This window comes from Callithrix jacchus, chromosome X, assembly GCF_049354715.1.
Source record: "Callithrix jacchus isolate 240 chromosome X, calJac240_pri, whole genome shotgun sequence".
NCBI lineage: Eukaryota > Metazoa > Chordata > Mammalia > Primates > Cebidae > Callithrix > Callithrix jacchus.
Window position 1 is genome coordinate 107,467,843 of NC_133524.1, and position 25,750 is coordinate 107,493,592.

Below are 25,750 nucleotides of genomic sequence, written 5' to 3' on the forward strand. Positions count from 1 at the left end.
CAGTTTAGCCACCGTACAATGTATACCTTTTCAAAAACATCATGTACAGAAAATACGCAGTTATTTATCAATTAAATGATAAATACATTTTAAAGACAAAAAATAAGTAAACAGGGAATCACAATGATAACTACAAAGAAAATAAAATGAAAAAAATGAAAGTTCCTTAAGAAGAAAAAGGCTTTTGGCTGTTGTGATCCCCAGTAACTGAGCAACTGCTTGTGACTAAGAAACATTTGTTGATTGAATTTGTTGGCAGTTGACATTCATGAAGAGAGTGGGAGTGGAAGAATAATATGAAAGGACAACTATTAGAGATAACTGGGTAGAACTTAAGGGGGACTGAGACCCTCTATTACACAGGTCAGGATACAAGTCAGTGAAATTTGAGTTATTAAAGTGCATGTCATTTCATTTGTAATCAAGGTGAGGTATGGCCTGTGGAAACTTGAGGCCTAACACTTTATAAAGGTTCAAAATACCTTCTGTAGGGTTCTGAGTATTAGATAGCTAAGCTTCATATTGACCCCAAGTGGGTCTTGGAAAGTTTCTAATTACAAAGAAGACCTTTGGGGTGCGGCGAGGGTGGACAAACAAGGGCTTATTCTGGCAAGTTCTCATTGGGCTTAGTTGCTCCATTTGATCTTTGTGATGTTACTTTGAAAGAAAAAAGAGGTAATAGTAATTGGTTGGGGTAAAACAGGAAAAAGGAAAGATTTCTGTTGTTCTTCACTATGCTGAAAGCAACCAGTTTTATTTAAGTTATCACTATTATGGTGAATTCATTTGCACCCATGCGCTAGCTAAGCATGGGGAAATGTAAGTTATATATGTCAACTATCTAGAATTTTTTCTGACATATGATAGACATTTAGTAATGTTTTTTAAATTGATGATATACTCTTGTATATTTTTCTCCTCCTTCCTTGATTCCTGACTGTGAGCTCTTAAAGGCAAGGAGCGTGGATATAGTTCCTTGTTTCTTCTATTTCTAGCATGCTTCCTGAAACATAATAGGTGATCAAAAATAAAAGGTTGTTTATTTCATGAAACATGATGATTAGGATATGGATTATTATATACAAATTAATGCCATAGAAATATTTAAAATAAATTATTCTCTCCCAAGCTGATTTAATACCATCTGATATAAACACTAATAATGTGCTTGGCTAACAGTTTTTGGTTATTAAATGCAAAAGTTATGTTTATTCCACCCTAGGTCTAGGATTATTACAAAACTGAGCTGGCTGGATCCAAATAAATGTGGTTTTCCTGTTTGTTTTTCTTGTCATGGTTTTTTACCCTTTTTTCCCATAAATCAGAATACAGTACAGAAAGTATTTTTCTTCATAAGATTTGGTGTACCATGGCTACTGGTTTCAGTTGGCTCATATTTCCTAACTAATCCGTTACCTCATTCTGGTTGATGGATATTTTTAATAAGGGCTTCATGACTTGCTGCTCTCCTAAATTAGTTTATTCATTTGTCTGCAAGTTGACTTTAAAAAGGCTCCACTTGAGGAGGCTCAAATCATTATTCATTCCATATCCTCTCTCACTCATGACAAGACTAGATTTTGGTCCCTTTCTCTGTTCCCAGTTTTATTCATATGAACCCTCTCTATTCTTTAACCTCTTCTTTAAGTGGAACATTTCCTCCTTTCCTTCACCACCTGCAATATGCTCTAAACATTTGAACTGATGAGTCATATTCTTGTTTGTGTTCTTTCTTCTTCCTCTATTTTCATATCAGCTATTTTATGGCCTCTTTGATCTACTGCTGCAAATAAGGCATTGTCTCGGAATGTTTCATTTTGAAAGGTGCAGGTCTATGCTCTTGACAGTAAGCAAGGGAGAGATTCTCCACTCAGGCAGTACCTAAAGTTGCTCTATGTTTTCTCCACTGCATGAACAAACTCTTTTCTCTCTACAGCATGTCTTTCACTTGGTTCACAAATTCTATATGCCTCCTGATGCTTAGCAGAGTGATAGGCATTGAAGAGACAGTGATCATGGCCTTGTCAGCAAGCACTGATCTTATTTATTTAATTGATGGGCAGTCAACTCTTTCAACCATACTATGGATAAAGCCAGCTTTAAAATTATTTTTACCTTTTTTTTTGCAGATTTACTCATCCTGATTAATCATACATTAAAACTTACTTTGCATTTCTTGGGTTATAGAATTCAACAACCCTATAATGTGCTGGAGAATGGACTGGCTGGTCCATTCAAATGTGTTCATGAAATATCCACAGTGGGCCATACAATGTTTGCCCTATTTTTCTTGCACACATATTTCTATTGCTTCCTGTATTAGATATCTTTGTGGGCATCTGGAGGGCAAGGGCCAGGTCTATTTGACTTGATTTGTAGGGAAACTAGGTCAGAACCACATCACTCTTATGTGAAGATGTTATATTTTCAACAGGTTACTGATTTACTGGATTTAATGAATTTTCTTTTCACTGTGCTTTCTAAGGAAAGTAGTAACTGTTAAACGAAATAAAATGAGCACAGGCTATAAACATTTAGCCATAATTGTGAGGAGGCTTTAAACATGGGTTGCTTATCTTCTGTGCTTATTGATTTTCATATTCGACACTCAGCTCGAGCGATGCGTTTGATATCGTTGACTCCTCTAGATTGCTACTTCGGGTCCTGCCTCCTTTGCTGTGATGTGGATGGATGGCACCGTTTTGTTTTTTTCTAGTTAAGCAGAGTAACTGATAAGTTCTGGTGTCAAGGTTGTCGATGGTTCACAACCAGGGAAGTTTTAAACTACATTGTCTGACAGCTGAGTCATTCAGCCTCCAAGCCTTTCTATAATTTTTCTTTCTAATATGGAAACTTTGAAACTGCCCCTTCGCCAACTCAGGGGAATGTGTGGGGTTTTATGTTTGTTTTTGTGCCTTCCTTTTTTGTGTGTGATTTGGTACAGTAAATTATTTGAAAAATGACTACCCCTTTTTATTGGTGCTTTACAAATGACCTACTGAGTAAATGGCCTAGTCCATGTCTTCGTGCTGATATAGAAACAGCTCTGGGCTCTCAGCTCTCAAAATGGGCCAGGGAGAGAATCTTCTTAGGTGACAATGTACTTTAATTTTTTTTTTTTTTTTAGCGCAGGCGGGTTTTCCAAATGTGGCTGGAAATCATCAAACTTACCGTAAAGTACTGAGTTGGTTTTAGATGTCATTTTATTTTATTTATTTTTTTGAGATAGAGTCTCGCTCTGTCTCCCAGGGTGGAGTGCAGTGGTGTGATCTCAGCTCACTGCAACCTCCGCCTCCCAGGTTCCAGCAATTCTCCTGCCTCAGCCTCCCAAGTAGCTGAGAGTACAGGTGCCCGCCACAACGCCCAGCTAATTTCTGTAGTTTTTTAGAGACGAGGTTTCACCACATTTGCCAGGATGGTCTCGAATTCCTGACCTTGGGATCAGACTGCCTCAGCCTCCCAAAATACTGGGATTACAAGCATGAGCCACTGCGCCTGGCCTAGATGTCATTTTAAAAACAAGATAATTTGATTGTTTAAACATGACACCATTTTTTAATGATTATTAATTATATATTTGTTATTTTACTTTAAGTTCTGGGGTACATGTGCAGATCTTGCAAGATTTTTACATAGTTATACATGCCATGGTGGTTTGCTGCCTCCATCCCCCCATCACCTACATTAGGTATCTCTTAATGTTATCCCTGCCCAACCACCCCACCCCCTCGTATTGCTCCCCTAGCCCCCCACCCCCCAACAGACCCCAGTGTGTGATATTCGCCTCCCTGTATCCATGTGTTTTCATTGTTCAACACCTACTTATGAGTGAGAACATGCAGTGTTTGGTTTTCTGTTCTTGTGTTAGTTTGCTGAGAATGATGGTTTCCAGATTCATCCATGTTCCTGCAAAGGATATGAACTTATCCTTTTTATAGCTGCATAGTATTCCATGGTGTATATGTGCCACATTTACTTTATTCCTTCTATCATTGATGGGCATTTGGGTTGGTTCCAGGTCTCTGCTGTTCGTAAACAGTGCCGCAATGAACATAGGTGTGCATGTGTCTTTATAACAGAACGATTCATAATTCTTTGGGTATATACCCAGTAATGGGATTGCTTGGTCAAATTGTATTTCTATTTCTAGATTCTTGAGGAATTCCACACTGTCTTCCACAATGGGTGAAGGAATTTACACTCCCACCAGCAGTATAAAAGCATTCCTATTTCTCCACATCCTCTCCAGCATCTGTTGTCTCCAGATTGTTTAATGATCGCCATTACAACTGGTGTGAGATGGTGTCTCAATGTGGTTTTGATTTGGATTTCTCTAATGACCAGTGATGATGTGCATTTTTTCACATGTTTCTTGGCCACATGAATGTCTTATTTTGAAAGGTGTCTCTTCATATCCTTCACCCACTTTTTGATGGGGTTGTTTTGTTCTTGTAAATTTGTTTTAGTACTTTGTAGATTCTGGATATTAGCCCTTTGTCAGATAGGTAGCTTGCAAAATTTTTTGCCCATTCTGTTGGTTGCCAATTCACTCTAATGAGTATTTCTTTTGCTGTGCAGAAGCTCTGGAGTTTAATTAGATCCCATTTGTCTATTTTGGCTTTTGTTGTCATTGCTTTTGGTGTTTTAGTCATGAAGTCCTTGCCCATGCCTATGTCCTGAACAGTATTGCCTAGGGTTTCTTCTAGGGTTTTTATGGTGTTAGCTCTTATGTTTAAATCTTTAATCCACCTGCAGTAAATATTTGTTTTACTCCAGATGGATTAAAGGTGTAAAGAATGGATCCAGTTTCAGCTTTTGGCACATGGTTAGCCAGTTTTCCCAACACCATTTATTAAACAGGGAATCCTTTCCCCATTGCTTGTTTTTGTCAGGTTTGTCAAAGATCAGATGGTTGTAGGTGTGTGGCATTACTTCTGAGGCCTATGTTCTCTTCCATTGGTCTATATCTCTGTTTTGGTACCAGTACCATGCTGTTTTGAGTACTGTAGCCTTCTAGTATAGTTTGAAGTCAGGTAGCATGATGCCTCTAGCTTTGTTCTTTTTGTTTCGAATTGTCTTTGCTATGTGGGCTCTTTTTTGGTTCCATATGAAGTTTAAAGTGGTTTTTTCCAGTTCTGTGAAGAAGGTCAATGGTAGCTTGATGGGGATAGCATTGAATGTATAAATTACTTTGGGCAGTATGGTCATTTTCAGGATATTGATTCTTCCTAACCATGAGCATGGAATGTTTTTCCATCTGCTTGTGTCCTCTCTTATTTCCTTGAGCAGTGGTTTGTAGTTCTCCTTGAAGAGGTCCTTCACGTCTTTGTTAGTTGTATTCCTGTTATTTTATTCTGTTTGTAGCAATTGTGAATGGGAGTTCACTCATGATTTGGCTCTCTGTTATTAGTGCATAGGAAGGCAGAGACATAACTGAAAAAGAAAACTTCAGGCCAATATACATGATGAACATTGACATAAAAATCTTCAATAAAATAGTAGCAAACCAATTTCAACAGGACATCAAAAAGTTTATCCATCATGATCAAGTAGGTTTCATCCTGGGGGTGCAAGGCTGGTTCAACATAATCAAATCTATAAATGTAATCCTTCACATAAACAGAACCAAAATCAAAAACCTCATGATTATCTCAATAGATGCAGAGAAGGCCTTCGACAAAATTCAACAGCCCTCCATGCTAAAAACTCTCAATAAACTAGGTATCGATGGAACGTATCTCAAAATAATAAAAGCTTTCTATGAGAAACCCACAGCCAATATCATACTGAATGGGCAGAAACTGGAAGCATTCCCTTTAAAAACCAGCACTAGACAAGGGTGCCCTCTCTCACCACTCCTATTCAACATAGTATTGGAAGTTCTAGCCACAGCAATCAGGTAAGAAAAAGAAATAAAGGATATTCACTTAGGAAAAGAGGAAGTCAAATTGTATCTATTTGCAGACGACAGATTGTATATTTAGAAGACCCCATTGTCTCAGCTCAAAATCTCCCTAATATGATAAGCAACTTCAGCAAAGTCTCAGCATACAAAATTATTGTGCAAAAATCACAAGCATTCCTAGACACCTTATTTTTAAAGCAATACATGATAGCCAGTCAAAATTCCAAGTGAAATAAAAAGGGTTATTTAATTTATCCAGTCTGCTTAAAATCTAGGATGTCCCAGGGGCTCGGCTAACCTAGCCATGAGGTTGCTCCCCAATACCACTGTCACCTCCAGCCTTTTAAATCAAAAACATAAAAATGTATGGCAGCAAAGAAAGATGCTCAAAGAAAGGTGCTCTGAGACAGAGACTGGCCTTCATTCCTAATATGGTCAGATTGCAATTAACTAGAGTATCAGCAGCTCTGTTAAGCATTATAAATTTCTGTTTATCTCAAAAGGCTTATTTTTGTTTGAAGCTCCTTGGAGTTGATGAAGTCTTGCCTTAATGTATGAAAGCAGAAGCCTGCCTTTGAAAACATGGTGTGTATTATGGAAAAGGTGGTGTGAATGACTGAGAACTGTGGAGGTGGTGGGTATCAGAACCAACCTTGTTGGGGGAAGGACTCTTTAGCAGTGTGATTCATAATTTTTCTTCTTCAAAATATCCCTCTTTTATCTACTCCCCCAACGCCTGCAGTGGTGTCTACATTTTCACCTCTGCAACTCATTCCTTTGATTCAAGCATTGTTGCCCAGAAAGGTTCTCCTAAAATATATAGAACCTAAAAGGAGCAATAATGAAATTGATAAGACCATACAGCAAAGAAGTCAATCAGATTGCCACCTTTCCAGATACAGGAAGGAAAGGGGCAGTGACTGTAGCTCACTGGGCTTTGGGGTACTTAGGAGAAGTCCTTGAAAGAAAGATTGGAATACAAGAAGGGAAAGAACACAATAAAACTCATTTCATAATATTTTAAAGAATAAGCCTGTTATGTCCATGGATCATTGTCTTAAACTGTAGAGAAAAGACTGTGGTGTCAGCTTGTGTGTGTGCGTGTGTGTGTGTGCGTGTGCACATGCATTCATGGTGGGCAGGGCACTTTTTTCAAAGTGCAACATAGCAAAAAAAAATTCTTTGAGGCTGCTGTTTGTCGGATTCTAGATAGTTTAGATTTTACCACAAATCTATAAGAGATAATAAGCAATTTGAATATTGTGTCACATAAATAGAACAGGATATGTTCACCATCACCCTCCCCTACCAGGCACATCAAAATAGAGCCTAGGGTTGGGGGAAGAGTGATAAATCCTCAGTCCTCCACCCTGAATATAGTTGTGATAGATGTCTGATAACTTTAACCGGCGTGTAGGGAGAATGGTTTCTGTCTCTTTACCTCTCTTAAGAACATTAGGGTATGTTTGCTTTAAATGGCAAAAACCTGAGTTAAGAGTTCTTTCTGGCCTTTCTTGGGTGGTGAAAATTAAAAAGGGTCAAAGACAATCTCACGATTAGTGAGAAAGTACACCCCTCCCACCCGCTGCCATCTACCAATCCCATTTACAAAGACGCCCCTGTCTTTCAAAACAGAACCTGTAAATTACCATGGAAATCTGCCCCAACCGGCTGTGCTCAAGTAGGAGTCAGAGCCTTTGTTAGCAGGGGTTTGTGGGGGATGGCACCATAGTGAACACAGTTAAGCCTCACTAATTCCCTGAATGAGGGAAAGGCCAATCTTGATTTGTAAGAGGCTTGAATTTGGAAATATGTTTAAAGAAATGCCATGTTATTATTTCTAAAAACCTGCAGTCCAACTGCTGCCTGGGGTCTGTGCTCTGAGCTGCCTAGACTCTTAAGGCCTCAAACAAATAGATAAGGACTATAATTAGCATATTGGTCATTTGAATGCAAAGTGCACTTAGAGTGGCGCTTTAAAAACGTGTGTTAGCATACTCTCCTAGCAGGCTGTCACTTTTCTATGTTTATAGTATTAATCTGCCTAGCAACCTGCCCCCTTTCCTTTTTGGCAGTCAACTTTAGCCTTGCATGTCAGAATTCGTTAAATTTTCCATATTAGCAGCCAGAATGAACAAGTAAGTGTGTGTGTGTGGCGGGGGTTGCTGTGGGAGGGAGGTGGTGAACCACTTTTTAAAATCATCATGAACATATTGTAAACTTCTATTCTACTGACCTTTAAAATTCATCAGTTAATTGATATTTATTTACTGAGTAGAGAATGTATTCTCTTGGATGATTAAAAAGGGTAGGAGGGGCAAGCTGTTTCAAATTCCCTTCCCCTGATAGTGACCATATCTAGTGAACATGAGAGAACATTGACTGTAAGAAGTTCCTGCATTATCGCAAAAAAAAAGGATTGATTATGAAGTGCAACAGGTGCTTAGTTACGTGGAACAACAGCACATTGAGATCTGCATCTATCGAATACAGCTTCCATGGTCAGCCAATGCTGTGTGCACATATTAACTTTGTAAATTCACACTTGAGACCACTTAATTTCAAATGTGACTGAGTTACGTTTGGGAACGAAACAGAAGAGAAGGTGCATACGGCTTCAGTTTTACCCAAATATTCAATGTCTTCATCATTTTGCTGTGGACATAGAAAAAAAAGGATATATTCACTACCAGAACGAACCATTTGGTTATCGGGACAGGAATCGCAAAAAAAAAAAAAAAAAAAAAAAGCTGGGTAAAGCCTCCAAGAAGATCAAATTTAATGCCTTCTCCTTGAGAATACCACGCCCCCCCCCCCACGCTCCATTCCACTTCCTGGGCTTCTTCAGACACTCAGAGACATCAGACACTGAGAGAGATCAAGAGAGAATACCCACAAGCCTGTGGAAGAAAAATAGTCCTTAAGTAATGAAATCTCTAATACAGTGGTTCCCAAATTTTGCTACGCATCAGAATCTGAAGAGATTAGAGCATGAGGAGATTATTTTAAATTCCTAGTGTCCAGATTCATGCTATCCATTTCACTTAGAATGTCTAGAGGTAGGGGCCAAGCACTAGCATTTTATAAAAATCACACCAGGTGGTTCCTTGAGCAGCCAAAAGGAGAACCACTACCCTAATGCTTTCCTACTTTACATGCGTTTAATTTATATTTAACCTTTCTGATTACCCTAAGAAGAAGGTGCTATTAGAACCCTCATTCCACAGATGCAGAAACAGGTTCAGAGGGACTAAATAAGTTGCCCAAGGTTACCAAACTATAAAATAGTGAATCTGCGATTTGAAGGCCAGTGGTTTAATTACAGAGACTGCATCCTGAACGTCTATGTAATAATCCCCTTCCTGGCTTTTGTCCTTGTATCCAGTACCATTCCACTAAATTTGTTATAGGACAATCCCACATCAATGTGGTGAGATTTCATTAGACATCCGTTATGTAAATCATACCCGTTTTAGTCACAATGTGAGCCTCTAAGTGGATTCCAGGAAATATGGCTAACTTCTGATCATTCAAGGGGCTTTCTAGGTAATCCTGGCTCGGTTACCGTTTGTTTTGATAAAGCTTAATTAGCCAAAGACTATCAGAGAGAAGACTGTAGTCCCACAAACTCAAATTTATTGTGTGGTTTAACAACTGAGTATCTCCTGTAATAAATGCAAGTAGCAAAGCAGGCTTAAGGCATCACTGGTAAGAAAGCAGTAGTCACTCAAAGGAGGCTGGGTAGTTGTGGCCTTTTACAACTGCTGTGTGACCTTGGGAGAAAGTGTTTTCTGTTAACTTTGCAGCTGGCTTTATCTGTCCATTGTCCCAGCCTGATTCATGGCAGGGTTACTTTTTCTTAGCTCAAACTGACTTTCACTCTTTCAGTTCTGGGCAAGTTTTGACTCTTTCAGGATTTGGTCCTTTTCAGAAAGGGATGAGCCTGATAAGAAATATTGACATTCAGATCAACTATTAATAACGTTGCTCCTCTTCAGCCAACTTGGTAAATGGTTAATGGAAAAATGTATGTAAATATCAGGCAAGTCTCAATAAAGTCAGTATTTGAGTTAGTAGTCATATACTAATGTCGGTTTCCAGGGATTTGACAATGTACTGTGGCTGTGCAAAATAAAATCCATATAATATATCAAAATATTGGGGGAAACTCAGTGAAGGATAATGGGAACTCTCTGTACTATTTTTGTAACTTCGTGTAAGTCTTAAACTACTTCAAAATAAGAAAACTATAAAAGATGTTTAATGGGAGAACAGGTTTGTGTTGATTGTCTAAATAAGACTTTTCTAAATTAGTCTTACTTTATCTATGCTCTTCCATGAATAACCCAAAATGTGTTGTACCAGTGTTCTCCTTTCTGCTTCTAGATTTGAATATTGGGTACAGTAGTGATATCAGTGGCTTAGTCAACATCCATGACCACCAGGTACAGATCCCTTTGGGATTATAAATATAGGATGAGTGTGTTCATCAACAAGATGCCATTTGAGTAGAGTCCGAAAATATGTGTCCAATATCATCATGTAGGGAAGGAGGGAGAAAGTTGTGGTAGGCAGAGGGAATAGCAGGCATGTATGAAAAGTCAAGTCACATTAAGGAAACAGAGGAAGTTTGATAGGGCTCACCCTCAGGGTATAAGTAGGGATGGTGGAAGAAAAACCTGGAAATATGAGTTATAGCTGGTGTGTGACCATCTGGATGTGATTCTCCTCTCTCTGAAATTAAAGAATTTGGACGTTTTTGTAGTACTTGCTGCACCTGTCTTGTATCACAGTTGCCTAGGTGTATATTTTCTCTTCCCAACTAGATTCCAAGTTTCTTGAGGAGATGGTCCAAATTGGATTCACCTATGTAGCCTCTGTAGCACCTAGATGTGTGTTTTGCACACAGTAGGTGCTGAATAAATCTGTCCCAGGAATTACTAATGTATCACAAAGATGCCACTGACATTCCCTCTCAAGAACATCTGGAGCCCCATGAGAATAGAGAGTGAGGTGTTTACCCCCAGAGAAATGAAAGTCGCAAGTAGAAAAGCACACAACAAATCTCCCTTAATCTCTCTTTGTGTCAGGATTTGGTGACTGGGTTTGGCCATGCCCTACCATCTTTGACACATGGCCTCCTTCCCCCAGACCATGCCCATGATGATACCCTTTGAAGAGAGGTAATGTGCCTTGCCTCAGTCAATTAGGCATTCTACTCACACCTCCCTCTATTTAGCTTTATTGGAGGGCTGCAGCAGTACCTCACCCTTTCACCACCTGTTCCTCATGTCTCTGAATTATAGTGAATAAATGTGTTCAAGAGGGACATGGAGGGGGTAGGTATGGAACCCTTCAAGACTGTTTCCAAGATTTGGCTGACTTAAGTTGTCTGAGATGATCTCCACCACTTGCCTTTTGGTGATTTGTTTTCCCTTTGCCCCCTGAGAGAAATGTTCTATTGGTCACCATTTCAGATGGTTGGGTGTGGGGATGGGGGCACTTCTGTCCCTGACAAGCTCATTATGTGGTTATCAGGAGCAGACACTGCCCAGGTTGTCACGACAACCAGCAATGATTCAAAACTTCCCTGAAAGGTCTGTATCTCCAGCAAATAATCAGCCTTTAGCTCTCAGCAGATGCTGAACTGAACAGCCAATCACAGGTGAGCTGAGAAAACATGACATCATATAGTCCAGTCCATCCAAAAAAATATAAATAAGATTTGTTTTTCTATTTACCTCCTTCATTCTTTATTCCCTAGATTTTGTTCTCCACTTTCTCCTTTTATTTTTTCTTAGCAAAATGGGGAGAGCAATGAAACCAACTTTCCATATTCAATTCACTCAGCAGGTTGACTTAGGTTCCAGTAGTGCAGTGATTGGGAGCATGTGAGGAAGGAATGTACAATGTGATCCACTTGGGAGAAAAATAAAACAGAGCATCAGCTCAATTAAATAATGTGGTTTGATATGTAGGACCATGGTGGAAGCAGGGCTAATTAAAATGAAATCAGAGGAGAGGAACTTTCTAATTCTCATATTAATTCACCCAGAGTTACCTGGATTTAATTGTCTTCTGTTTTTTCTTCACTAACTCCCTGGTGGAAGGGAAGAGAGCAAAAGCTGGGGGCTTCAGAAAGCTTGTAGGTTCTACAGGGCAGGTCTCTAACGGGGACTAATTATAGTGAAGGAAGGTCAGGAGAAACCCTTCATTCCCAAGCTGCCACCATTTACGGAGCATATGTGAATGCGACTCATCAAGTCTATTAAGGAGATGTATAGCTCAGAAATCCGTTAAATCTACTTTTGTTCCATTAGCTGTTTGTATCCATACAACAGTCCAAGGAGACAAGCAAGGCAAGTTCGACGGAGGAGAAACTAGTGCCCAGCAAAATTTGAGTCTTATTCTGGATTTCCTCTCCAGACGTTGGAATAGAATCTGGGTTTCCTGATTTCAGGCCAGAACTCTGAAGACCCAAGAGAATGGTGATTTCCCAGCCATGGGCTTTCCTCTTTCCCTCACCTCTGATTTTTCAGAGACCTAGGACAAGACCTCTTGGCATCTCTGACGCTCCTTGCTTTTTGCCCAGCAGGTAACCCACAGTGCGGCTGGCCACAGAAGAGCCTGAGACCCCAATGATGGGCGTGGGGGGGGGTGCAGGAAGGAAGGGGCTCCATTGTACCAGACTGCAGTAATGGTAACAGGTTGTAGCGAGCAGCCCTGAGTGAAGGAGGAGTAGGCACTGTGTTCCTAGCCAATGCTGTGCATCAGCTGCCAAACCAGGATCTTTTATATTCAGAGAAAGTGTGGGGACATGTGTGTGTGTGTGTGTGTGTGTGTGTGTGTGTGTGTGTGTGTGTATTGGTTTTTTTTTTAAGTGCAGCTGCTGCAGCGAAATATATGAAGACTGAAACCCACACAGACCCAGAGTCCACTACTGGGAGCAACTTCTGGCTGTAGGACTTGAGGGGCAGGGGTGGGAAAGAAGCAAAAAAATCTGAGTTGCTTTTGCCCAGTGGGTTATTCATTACTGCTTTGAATTCAATGCTGCCCAGGTATGGCTCAGCTCAGTCTGGCACACTATAGCCTTGATTGCTACACCTGAATCACTGACCCTGCATTCAGATCTCTTTCAGTATAGCAGGGGTGGTTTGCTTGCTTTTGTCTTAACCAAAATAAGACTGTATTTCCCCTTTTAATGATGTTTCTTACAAGTAAAATATAGTATATGCTTATTGTAAAAACATACAAACAACATAGAAGTATATAAAGGAAAGAGTTAATGTCCCCCATTGTGTACATATACATTTCTTTCCTCCCTTCTTTTATTCCCAGAGTTACCCTCTTAGCAGTTTAAACACACATGGACACCCAAATTTTTTAAACGAAAATAAAATTATAATGCACATGCTGCTCTGCATTTTTTCACTTAAAATGGGTCAAGAGTGTTACTATTTCAGTACATAGGGGTCTAGATACTTGATTTTTAAAGCTGATACATAATATTCCAAAATATATATCTTCCATAATTTATTTAATGATTCCCTTATTTGGGCAGGAGAAAATTTGGGGAGGTGATAGATATGTTTATGGCTTGGATGGCGGTGATAATTCCACAGGTGTATACTTATTCCCAAACTCATCAAGTTGTGTACATTAAATATGTACAGCTTTTTTTTTTATTGGATTTTAGGTTTTGGGGTACATGAGCAGAGCATGCAAGACAGTTGCGTTGGTACGCACATGGCAGTGTGCTTTGCTTTGCTTCTCCCCTTCACCCACATTTGGCATTTCTCCCCAGGCTATCCCTCCCCACCTCCCCCTCCCACTGGCCCTCCCCTTTTCCCCCCAATAGACCCCACTGTTTAGTACTCCCCTTTCTGTGTCCATGTGTTCTCATTTTTCATCACCTGCCTATGAGTGAGAATATGCGGTGTTTCATTTTCTGTTCTTGTGTCAGTTTGCTGAGGATGATGTTCTCCAGATTCATCCATGTCCCTACAAACAACACAAACTCATCATTTCTGATTGCTGCATAATATTCCATGGTGTATATGTGCCACATTTTTCCAATCCAGTCTATTATCAATGGGCATTTGGGTTGATTCCAGGTCTTTGCTATTGTAAACAGTGCTGCAATGAACATTCGTGTACATGTGTCCTTATAGTAGAACGATTTATAGTCTTTTGGATATATACCCAGTAATGGGATTGCTGGGTCAAATGGAATTTCTATTTCTAAGGCCTTGAGGTATCGCCACACTGTCTTCCACAAAGGTTGAACTAATATGTACAGCTTTTTACACAGAATCATACTTTGACAAAGTGGCTAAGAAATGATTCCCTTATTGAGGGACATTTAGGCTATCTTTTATGTAATATTTTTCATTGTTACATAATATTTAGCATAACATACTTCAACATTTCATGGCATGTTTTTATGAGTATATTCATAATCAAATTCCTTGAGTTGGAAATGCTGGGTCAAGCTGCATATGCATTTTTAAATTTCATAAGAATTACCCACTTGTGCTCCCAAAAGATTGTGCCATTTACACTTCCATCAGTTATATATGAGAGTGAGCAATGTTGCCCTTATTCAGGATTCCACTGAAACAGTTTGAAGATGTTCATTTTAGTTGACTTCTCATGCTACTCAGTTCTCATGTGAATCAAGGGGCTAGTGGAGTTGGTGAGTCCCAGAGAAGAAATATGACTCAAGTGGCCATATAGCGTAGCAGAACCAACATAGAACTGAGAGTGGGAGACCTGGTTTCCAGGACCATCTTTGTGAGGCAGTGGACAGGCAACTTCAAAGCCCTGAGTCTCTATTCCCCCATCTATGAAATGCAGATCATGATAACTCATAGTAAACTGTTATGGCTGTTGTGAGGATCAAATGGGGAGACACAAAAGTGGTTTGTAACCTGAGAAGTAGGATACACGTGTGAAGTGGTTCTGATGGTAGTGTTGTAATATCGTTAAATCAAAGAGCTCCCAAGCAAGAGAACAGTGAGTTGAGTGGTAAAAATGATAAGTTAAGTCGGAAAAATTAGGCAGCTGAAATCTTTAAGATATTTCTGATTAGAATCCCTTCCCTGAGAGCTCCCATGCAGTTGCCCTATATTCTTGGAGAACAAACCATGTTACCAGTTAAGATTGCTTTCTTGTATCAAGAATAATACAGGTTATCGCCCTTTCACAGGAAGAAACGAGGCTTGGGTCCTAAGTCTAGTCCTCTTTCTAGACATCACTATGCTTTAATTTCTCAATCACCCAATAGGATTTTGGCCCCATGCTACTTTCTGCAATAACTAGGGAGAGAAGAAATACACACATGAAACGTTTAAGTAACCATGTGTGGTGACTGCATAAATAGCTCTGAATTATAGCTGAGGTATATGGGAAGATTAGAGTGAAATCAAATACCTTCTAATTACAATTTAAATCAATAGCCTAGAAGACCCAAGTTAAATTATTAGCCAGGAAAATCAAGTTATATTTTTCAATTTCTTAAGAAAGATTCTTGTTTAACCCAAATAAATGCATTTTACAATCAGAGATGTTAACATTGAATAAATTACATTCATTTTTATTTGTGATTTTTAAGATTATTTTTACCATGGTGTAAAAAAAAGTCAATGGTATGTGGTTGCTTATATTTTTTAACTCCAAAGTTAATTAAAAAGATATCTGTGAAGTCATTGGAGGTAGAACCATCCTGACTCCAACCTATTAATCAAAGATTTGAGGGTGAGGGTGTTGAATGTTTTTGCATTAAAGACAACCACCACACCAAAAAAGGTATTTTTAAACTGCCCGATTATTTAAAAACACCAGTCTTAGTCTGTTTCTTTTAAAGTATGTATTTTAACAAAACCAGTAATACCACATTTAATTCTTAGCAGTACTACACTGTATCATATTAGAAAAATCATGGACATTGGACTCATTTAGATAAAAATCCGAGCTCCACCACTTTCTACAATGTTAATGTAATACTCATATATGCATTAATATATATTTAATTTAGGAAAATAAAATGCAAAGTGACCCTTTAAAATAGTCTGGATTACAGAGTTCACTTAGGCTTTGCCTCCCTCTTTCTTGTTTTGCCCTAGAGTGGATCACTGTTGTTTTTCTCAGCTCCCTGTATCATCACAATTTAAAATGAATGAGTTGAAAAGAGGCATCCTTTCTCCAACTGCTTGAGATGTTATGTCTGGAGAATTTGTAGCTCTTTTGTATGACTTTAACTGAAAGGACCTTGGCAGATATATTCGTTCACCCTTGGTCTGGAAACTTATTTTGTTGGCACTATGGAGAAACTGAATAAAAATTCACTGGAAAAGGTCATGATCCATTTTGGCCATTTAAGTATGTGAGGATATGTTTATCTTTATAAAAATAAATCTGAAAGTAGAAAGAAAAACTTACTAATAATACTACTATTTCAACCCAACTATTACAATTTTATGTTCTCTTCTGATCGTTTTCTGTAGGCATGCTTTACATCATTATAATTTGAATATCCTTATTATATTGTATTATTTGAGTTCTTATGGCAACTTACTGTCTCCTTGCTAAGATTCACCATAATTTACATAATCTAGCCAAATCATGGGGAGTATGGATTTTGGAGTAGCAAGAGATAGTTTTAAGAGTTAGATTTTAGAAAGCCTTGGACACCTGCAAAAATTTGAACCATATCCTAAAGACAAGAGAAGGCATTGAAGGTTTAAGGGAAAGGATGAACAGGGAGAATCACATTTAATCTCCCTTTAAAGTAGAGTTAATTTTATTTTTTGTGTAATGCCTTGCTTTTTTGAATGTGTGTGTTTCATATGCAAAAAAGTAGTTTCCCGATCAAGACTCCCATGTCTTTGAATCCCACCACCACATCTGCCTCTCTTAGTTTTGTTTATTTAAGAGAGTCCATCAGTTTAACCTGCCTGGCTGACAGGTGGTGTCCCAAATCGAAACCATTTTTCCCCGAATAAAGCGTGCCCGTATAGCTGGACAGATTTCATCCCCTGAAAATTCATCTGTAATCCCAATTTTCCTGAGGGGAGCAATTAAGGAAGATACATGAAATCTCACCTCCTCTCCATCCTGTCAGGTGCATCTCTTTTTTGATGGCCCCACCTCTGTCTAGACAACCCTGACAGTGTAGAAGTTTCCATCTCCTTTCCCTTTCCCTCTCGGTGTTCCCTCCCCTTCAGTTTTTCCCCCCTCCCAGGCGCTTCCTGCCTGGAAACAAAAGATTGGTCCCCAGTAGCCCACTCAGGGCGATTTTAGTTTTATGCTCACCATCTGATTGGCCTAGGTAAGGTGCAGAGCTTGGGTGACGTCATAGAAGAGAAGGGCTAGGGAGCGGTTGCCGAGCAGGGGCTCTACCGCGGGCGGGCAGCTGTGCCAGCTAACCGTCTGGGATCTCGCACTGGGGGCTGCAGCTTTTCCCCGCCTCGATCCAGTGTGCGGGGGCGGGAGAAGAGCCAGGGGGAGCGGGCTGGGCCCGGGGCTGCGGCTGCGGCCGCGGGGCTGCGGCTCCCCAGCCCCGCCAGCTGGAGCGCTCGGTGGTAGAGGAAAGGTCTTGACGGGGTGGCTGGATCCGTGGCAGGTAAATCCCGCGACTAACTGCACCCGGGCTAGCGCGGGGGAGGGGGTGGTTGTTGGATAATGCTTTAAGGCTGCTGGGCAGATGTTCTGCCTTTCCGGACCCCGCTCCTGTCCTGGTTGTGTCCCAGCCTCGAGTCTCCTACGTGGCTCCCCGGAGCCCCCGAGACCAAGCGAGCAGTTTGCAAGATCCCGGTTTGCCGGACAAGTGGGTGTGTCAGGGCCGTTCCCGGAGGGCCGGGGCTCCTTCGCTTGGTCAAACCCTAGACTCGTTTACTGGGGCCTGGGCCACTTGAGGCAAAATCCGCCTTGAAAGCTACGTCAGCCTGTAAGTCTTCCCTTTCGCCCCCCCCGCCACCCCCCTACCCAACCCCAGTAGCTGTGACAGCGGTCCCCTAGAGAAGGGGAGGGGGTGTGGCCACGGTCTGGCCAAGTCCGCGGCAGAACCCGCACCCCCACCCGAGCAAACAGAAAAAGTGACGATTTTCTTAAACGGGTGCCTTCCCCTCTTTTATTTTTCTTTATCCCCCTCCCCTTTTTTGGTGGGGGGGATGGTAATGACAGGGGGACTCTTTTCTCCTGTGGGGACTGGAATGATGCAATAACGTCCCCAGAAAGCTCGGGGTCCCTGGATTGGCCCTGTCTTTGTCTGGGGAGCGGGGTCATTGGGTCCACTGCCTCTCCTTCTCCCCCGTTCCCCTTAGCTCTCTGGGGGCATTGCCCTCAGTTTGTGAAGTGGCTCTGGCAAGATTACTGCCGCACTTTTGGGTGAACTGAACATTTTAGATTCTTGCTCTGGCAGGTTTTCCTTCCCTAGGTGGTGGTTAAGGGGTGGGGTGGGGTGGGGGATGGTGGGAAGGGGGGTTCAAGCAAGGAGGGAGCTAGAGGCCCCACTTTTTTTTTGGTCCCACCTTTCAGAATCCAGTTCCAGATTCTAGGCTTGAGGGTTCTGGGCTGTTGTTCTGTAGAAGCAAAGGAGAGAAGGGTGAGTGCCTTGGCTTTGGGAAGCATGATGGGGGCGGTTGCAGTGCTATTTTTAAAAAACGGCTTTCAGCAGGGAAGCCTTTAGCCATGTTAGTCTTGCTCCCCCCATGGTTTTGCAGACTCAAATCCAGGCCAAGTGTATGGCTGTCTGAGGTACTGGAACAGAAGGAGGTCCATTCCTGTTGGTGACAACACCGTGGCCCTGTTCTGGGATGAGCAAGGTGTAAAGGTCAGTGCGGTTTTCACTGGGCCATTTGCAAAATTATTATGGGGCAAGATCTGTGATTTGGTACTTGAGGCCTCCAATCAGGGGCAACTTTGGGCAAAGGGGCTTAATACTGTGATAAGTAACAGGCAGAGGCTTGGAGAGAGAGCCATTTGTAAACCTCTGTTTCTGGATACAAATTTCATATCCCCCAGCCCCATGCAAGAAGCTAAATAGGAAGAGACTAGTAGGTAGGCTGGGCAAGAGCTGACAGCTGAGAATCCTGAGGTTAGAGAGACCTTAGGATGTCAAGGAGCTGACCTCGGAAGCCTCCAGACAGGCAAGTGGGCCTTGAAGGAAAAGGAGCTTTACATGCAATAATAGGGTTATAAGCTAGGGGACACAGGACCCTAGGGACATTCTGACTAGCTAACCATTCCCACAGGTTGCAGATTTTCCTGGTCAGAGGTAAATGGTGTATAGAGCAAACAAGTTTGGTGAGGTCTTGGGAGAGGGTGAGAAGTGGACATTCCAGGTGAAGGAAACGAGAGTGAAAAGAACTGCAGGGATGGGGAGGTGCTGACATGAGAAACTATTATGAGGTGAGAGACTAAGCTGCTAAATTAAGGTTAAAGAAGGTGGCCAAGGCAAAAAAAAAAAAAAAAGTCAGACCTACAGATCATATGGAGTAGGCAAGAAGGCAGGAACAAACTAGACAGAGATAGAAGAAAAGTCATGGGCTTACGAGGAACCCAAAAGCCCTGATTTCCCTGGTGAGATAGGAAAGCTTTGGTGGTAGAGGCAGCTGCAGCTCAATCAAGAATTAGAAGGATGATTCTAGATGTTTAAAATCAGCAGCATTCCCACCCGTGCAACCCACCTTCAGGAACCAGTAGCTTTAACCAAAAGAACAAGAAGAAACTCAATGAGCAGCAGCCTCACCAACTGGCTCTTTCCTCCTGGGTAAGGAGAGAGGAGTGGGGAAGGAAAGAGCCCCAAAGGGGAGTAGGGGCGCTATCAATCTGGCCTAGACAGGTAGGTTGACTGCTTTTACATAGGTGGGCTATGACCTGGTTTGAGACCCCTGCTTTAAAAAAAAAAAAAAGCCCTCCTTCTCAGGATCCCTGGGGACCCTGGGTGCGCAGGGAACTGTGGAAAACCTCTGCTACAGAAGGTAAGTGCAGCAGTCTAGGCATCTGGGGCGTAGCTTGACCCACCGCTACTCGTCCCCCAGCCCCATCCCTCCCCACCCCCGCCTGCCGGGGGCTAGGCGGTTCCCTCTGCAGGGCCTGGGGTGGACTTGTCTGCCAACTCGGCACTACGCAGCTTCTCCGGCAGGGGGCAGGAAAGGGCCTGCAACGACGCGCAGGACCCGAGTCCTCCATTTCAGGTGTGATGCTTAAAGCTTCGGATCAACTAATAGCCACACATTTAAAATCTCATTTAGGGTTATCGGAAAACCAAATGAACCTCCGGGTCTGCCGGTTTCCATTTCCTCCCAGATATGCGTCGCTTCCTACTGCGCTCCGTTGCTTTGGAAGGCATTTGAATTTACATATGCAGTGATTATTTGAGTCACTAAAACACACAGCCTAACCGGGAGTTTAATTGGAAATGTTAACCAATGCAATAGATCTGTTTCTGATTTCCACATTCGGTCAATTATCTGCAGGTTGGGGCAATCTCTGTTAAACCCAGGGGATGCAATGAGGCGCAAACAGTGCAGCTACAGCTGGGTCTGAGTCTGGGAAACATAATGGGGAGATGGACCTTGAAAACTGGAAGGAGATTAACAATTTACTGGTGGGAAGAGGAAATCGTTAGAAAGGTGTGGTCGCAGAGAAGCCTGATTGCTGAGATGGAACAGGATGGCCTTGGAACCCACATGGTGGAGAGGGAGGCCAGAGTTTTTCTTTGAGATTGGAGGGGCCTGGATTTGGAAAGTGAAGTTTTTTAGGGGCCGAAAGACCAGGAACTGGTGTGGAATGAACCCTGGGAGTCAGAAGTGAAGTGTTCTGGAGGGCTAGGGCCTGGTCTGGGACCCCCGAAAGACACTGTCCCAGACAGTGACAGTCTAGGACCCCTGTTGTGTTTGGGGGTCCCAGACAATGTGTTTGCCCTTCTCTAGGCCTCAGTTTCCTTGTCTTTCAAATGATGAAGTTGGCACTAGGTGTTCTCTAAGGTGGTCGTGACATTTGGGAAGCCGGTCCATTTATTCTTGTTAGTGAAGACAGGTCCACTAAAGTACATACCTCTTTCCCTGTTGGAAAAATGACCCCATATTTTTTGTATGCTCTCCAGTTTTGGGGAAAACAATACAAAACAAGCAACCCCACAACCAGATGTATTTCATCTCTTTCAGCAGTGTGGCTTTACTTTTACTTCTAGTGAATAGCGAACAGGAGGGAAAAGAGAAGTCCAAGTCAATAATCTGCTAGGGACCCTATAACCAAGGCCCTGCAAAGTTGTGTGTGTGTGTGTGTGTATGTGTGTGTGTATGTGGGGGGGGGGGTCTCACAGACCTGAGGAGATGGGTGGGTGGCATATATTCACTAGCAGGCCTTACTCCCTAACCCAATCTCAAAACAAAGTCTTGGGATGAAGGTGAAGGAAGGGCCTGGCTTAGGGTAATATCCTTTTCCTTCATGTCCTTCTCCCTATCTCCGTTTTGTGGAATTCAGTACCCTCAAAGAAACACTATCCTTAATAAGCACAACAGTGCCCTCTAGTGACCTTACTGAGGACAACTTTAACAGAGCTCCCCAGGCATCCCAGGACCCAGCTTGGTTCCCAGTGCCCCTGTGCAGCTGTTACTCCCTGTGGAGAAGGCTCTTAGTCCTTCCAACTAGCCTGACAGAGAAACTCAGGTAGCCACTGTTTCCTGCAAGTCCTTCTCCTTGCATATATGGATGGGGCTTGGGGTTTACAGAGGGAGTCAGCGGCCCCAAACTTCCTCCCCAGTGCTATTTCCTTTGGGCCCGAAAAAGGTTCCAAACTTCCTTTCCTAGACATCTTCAGTGCTGAGCAAGACACTTGGCATGGGAAGCCTCTATGGTAGAGTGGGTAGTTGTCCATTCTTCCACCTACTCTCATCCCCAAGGTGGCCGTGCTAGTCCCCAGACAGGGATTCTGCCAAGAAGTTGGAACGTAGCAAGGTGGCTGGTGGTGGAGTTGGGTTGGTGATGGGTGTTGGGTACCTTAGTCTCTAACTGGAGGCTGAGCCATAGGTGCACAACAAGGTGGTACAGACATACAACATGATACAGGCACACAATGCCCACAACACTATACAGACACACAACATGGCATAGAGATATGACACAATATGAATGAGACACATCGCACATACACAAAGCATGGAGGAGATGCAACTTACATTTAACAGAGTACAGCCCCGTAGCGCTCACACAGTAGCTTATGGACACGATCATATATACAACATATACAACATGATATTAACAAGGCACTGTACACATACACAGTATGATGCAGACTCAATACATACATATCATGGTAGATATGACAGTACACATACATAGACATGCAACATGGTACAGGGAACTGCACAGATACACATGACTCAGTATGCACATGTGCTCACACAGGATATCTCCCCTGGCCCCACTCTCAACACACTCCGAGGCAGGTGAGAGGAGTGTTGCTCCCAGGTGGAATACTGTGTCCCGTCAGTTGATTCTGCAACTAACTCTAGCTGGGCAAATGGTAGAATCATGGCAGGCCGTCATGCAGTTAGAAAGTGGTGCTACAGTTGGGGCTAGGGGGAGGTGGAGGTAGGCTTCAGGAAAGCTCTTGATCTTGCTCAAAAACATGGAGGTTCTTGGTAGTACAGGTTGGGGGTGTCTCCTCCTCCTCTAACATCTTCTAGTACTCTTTCCCACCCCAATGGGTGGATGCTGCCTCTGCTGTCTGCCCTCATCCCCAGGGATGGGCAGGGGGCTTCTTGAGGCCATTCTTCCCATGCCCTCCTTGAGCCCCACCCCTCTGTGCAGTTTTGGCAGCTCGCACTCCTCTCCTCCTTGCCCCACCCTCTTGCAGGGTGAGCTCACGCAGGGAGGGAGGGGGCGAGTACACCATTCAGTGGCGCAGTGGGTGGGATTTGGAAAGGCTGCTTGGAGTGTGCATGTGGGAAGCACACATGGAATGCCAGGGATGCTTGGGGACAGACATGCTTTGGAGTATTGCCCAAGAGCGAGAGGCAGACCCAGAGTATGGCTTGGACTTTTTATTCCAGAAGGGGGAATTGCATATTATGGGGCTTTTCTTGGCTCCCTAAGGCTTCAATTTTGCAAACTCCTTGTTTAGATATTCATCTAGCCATCTCTTTGGATTAGGACCCTGTTCATTCTGGTCTCTAATAAATAGGTGCTAGCCTGAATCATGCCTTCTATAGAATTAGCATGTAGTTGCTGCTTTTCTTTGAGGACAAACACCATTGGGAGAAGGGGAAGGAAAGCAGAGGATGATGGATTGCAGGACTTGGGGTCCTACAAAGAGAATATCAGTTTCTCCCTGTAGAGGCTCAAATGACTGTGGGAAAAGGCAGAAAGGGAGGGGCCAAAGAGACTGTCTCCTTCATGGTTAGACTTGGAAAGCTCTGTTGGAAAACTAAAGTAAATTATCACCAAACGACAACAGTAAACAGTATATATTCACCCTAAGGAACCTGGGGAAGATTGTCAAGACTTACCTGGTAGAGATAGGAGAAGGTAGAGGGGAGCTCCAATTAGGATCAGAGGCTGTGGCCTTCAGCACCTGAGATGGTAGCAAATTAGGAGACCTCAGAATGCTGTTGCCTGGGAGACAGACATTTTTTCCCCTTCTCCAGTGAAAGAGGTTAGTGAAAAAGGGAATGGAAATGGAGGTGGAGACTTAGAGTTGAGGGTTGAACTGAACTGAACTGAATGCAGTGCCACAACATCAGGAAGCTCACATATTCACACAGCCAACCTGCATTGGCCAGTGTCAGTTTCCTTTTGTCCACTGGACTCTGTCACCTCCTGTGATTATACACATTGCTCCATAATTATGCAAACTATATAAATATTTCACATCTGTCTTATTTGATTTAGTTTTCCCAACACTTATCCAAGGCAACTAAGGCAGGTCTTTTCACTTGATAGCAAGCAGGCCCAGAATGATGAGGTCACTAACAGCAATTCTCAACTTGTAACTACCGTCTCCTGACTCCCACTTCTCTGCTCTTTCTGGAATCCTATGTAACAGTGCTTTATTACACACTTCTTAGCTCTCTGATTTTCTAGCTTTCTTAAGGGATTTTTGAAATTCACCAGAGAGAGAGAGAGAGAGAGAAAGAGAGAGAGAGAGAGTATGCGTGTGTGTGTGTGTGTGTGTGTGTGTGTGTGTGTGCGCGCGCGCATTTGTATTTGTGTGTGTATGATGATGTTTGGTGGGGGTTGGATACGGGAGCAGTAGCAGGTGGGGAAAGAGGTTCCCCCTCCCCCACAATGCTTTTCTCGGCAGGTTTCCCCCAAGAAAGAGCAGCTGAGTTCTTGCGTCTTGTGGCAGCTGGTGTGTCCAGCACTGAGTCCGTAGGAGCTGAAGTCAGCCTGGGCCCTTCTCATGGGCAGTGCCCACCTGTGCTGAAGTCCTGCAGCAGTGGCATTGTGAGGTGAGTAATGAAGTCCACTGCAGGGAGTTAGGGATCTCCAAATACATACAAATGCTGCCTTTCCACCAGATCTCCCAATATCAAAGACTGCCTGGACCTCATGAGCTAGGCCTCAGGGCATGACCCCTACATTCTGGGGAATTTTGCCTAGTACAGCTGCCTTTGGTCTCTTGCTTCCCACCCCACCTGTAATATGGGAATGACAGCCTTGACCTACATTTTGGGGTGAGGAGGAGAAATAACGTAACAATCATTGCCAAGTCCTTTGCAGATGTCAAGCAGCATCTACGAGCTTCAGTGTAACACAGACATGCTTCCCATCAAGCTGTCATTTTCTTTTCCCTTCTTTCCTGGTGCCTGGGTGGCTTTTTAGCCACATGCTGCAAATTTGCCAATTAGTTCCTGTGATTTCTACTGCCCAATAACCTTAATTTTGCCTTCCTATTTGAAGTGTACCACCACCCCTTCCATCCCTGCTTCTAGGCCTGTCAGGCTTGGCTTAAATCTTCCTGAACCTTCTCTGCTTTCCCACAAAACCAGGATATACTGCCTCCAGCAGGTCTCCAACAACACTTGAGTCTGTAGCATGCAGTGTAGCACTTGCTGCCCTTCTGCTTTAAGTAATTCTTGGATGGTTTCTGGAGTATTCGTCTTACCAGGAAAACTAGACTGTAAGCTCTTTAAGGGCAGGGACTAGATCTTATAGATCTCTAGTCTCCCTTAAAAGGGCTCAGCAGTTCCCCAGCAGCTTTGCAAGTTGGGCCTCTCTCTCTTCCTCTGCACTTCTTTCAGGTTTCATGGCCTGCCTCTCCGATCATTTCTCTGTATCTTTGTCTGCCTTTCAGGCAGGCATCATAATTTCTTCTGTCAGCTTCTCCATCTGGTGTTCTGTTGTTATTCCCTGCAGTCCGGCTACCTGCTTGTAGCTTGCTGTCCCTTCATCTGGTCTTCTATCTGTCAGCTGCTTAGGCATCTCTCCTACTACCCAAATCAAAAAACCACCAACCAAATGTTTTAATAAACCAACCAGAAAAACGAACTAAACAAAAATCAAGCAAGGAATAAGCAATGTAGTTCCCTTTCACACTGAGCATACATTGGACCTACAGACAAGGTAAAACTCCAGCTCAGTGGCAGGTGTTTCTCTGATGCCTTCTTATGAAAGAGAAGCTCCAGAGTTTCAGCCTTGGAATTGAAGGTATGAAATTACAGCCTTGTTGATACTGATGCATTCAACTTTCTAGTGATGTTCTGGTAGGGGATCCTCTATAGACCTTGATGGACAGAAGGTAACTAGGACTGACTAAAATGAGAAGCCCCTGGATCACTCTTTGGTGTTCTGTGACAGATGCAATAATAACTTGTATTTCTTGTCTAATGTTGCCAG

General features: G+C 42.7%; 1 protein-coding gene across 32 annotated transcripts in view; it reads left to right on the top strand.

The window, feature by feature from the left end:
- The window catches only part of PAK3 (p21 (RAC1) activated kinase 3), a 287,279-nt gene that overhangs the window by 140,188 nt on the left and 121,341 nt on the right, over nucleotides 1-25,750 (top strand). For 6 of the 32 annotated variants that reach the window (XM_078362160.1, XM_078362161.1, XM_078362141.1 and 3 more), the window contains exons 1-3: nucleotides 17,304-17,528; nucleotides 18,628-18,737; nucleotides 24,216-24,363. The exons of 4 other annotated variants lie outside the window; for them this stretch is intronic. The gene's annotated coding sequence lies outside the window, so the exon portion shown is untranslated. Of the gene's footprint in view, nucleotides 1-17,303; nucleotides 17,529-18,442; nucleotides 18,510-18,627; nucleotides 18,738-24,215; nucleotides 24,364-25,750 lie in introns of those variants that run through there. 22 more of the 32 variants (XM_078362162.1, XM_078362164.1, XM_078362140.1 and 19 more) reach the window with 5 other exon arrangements.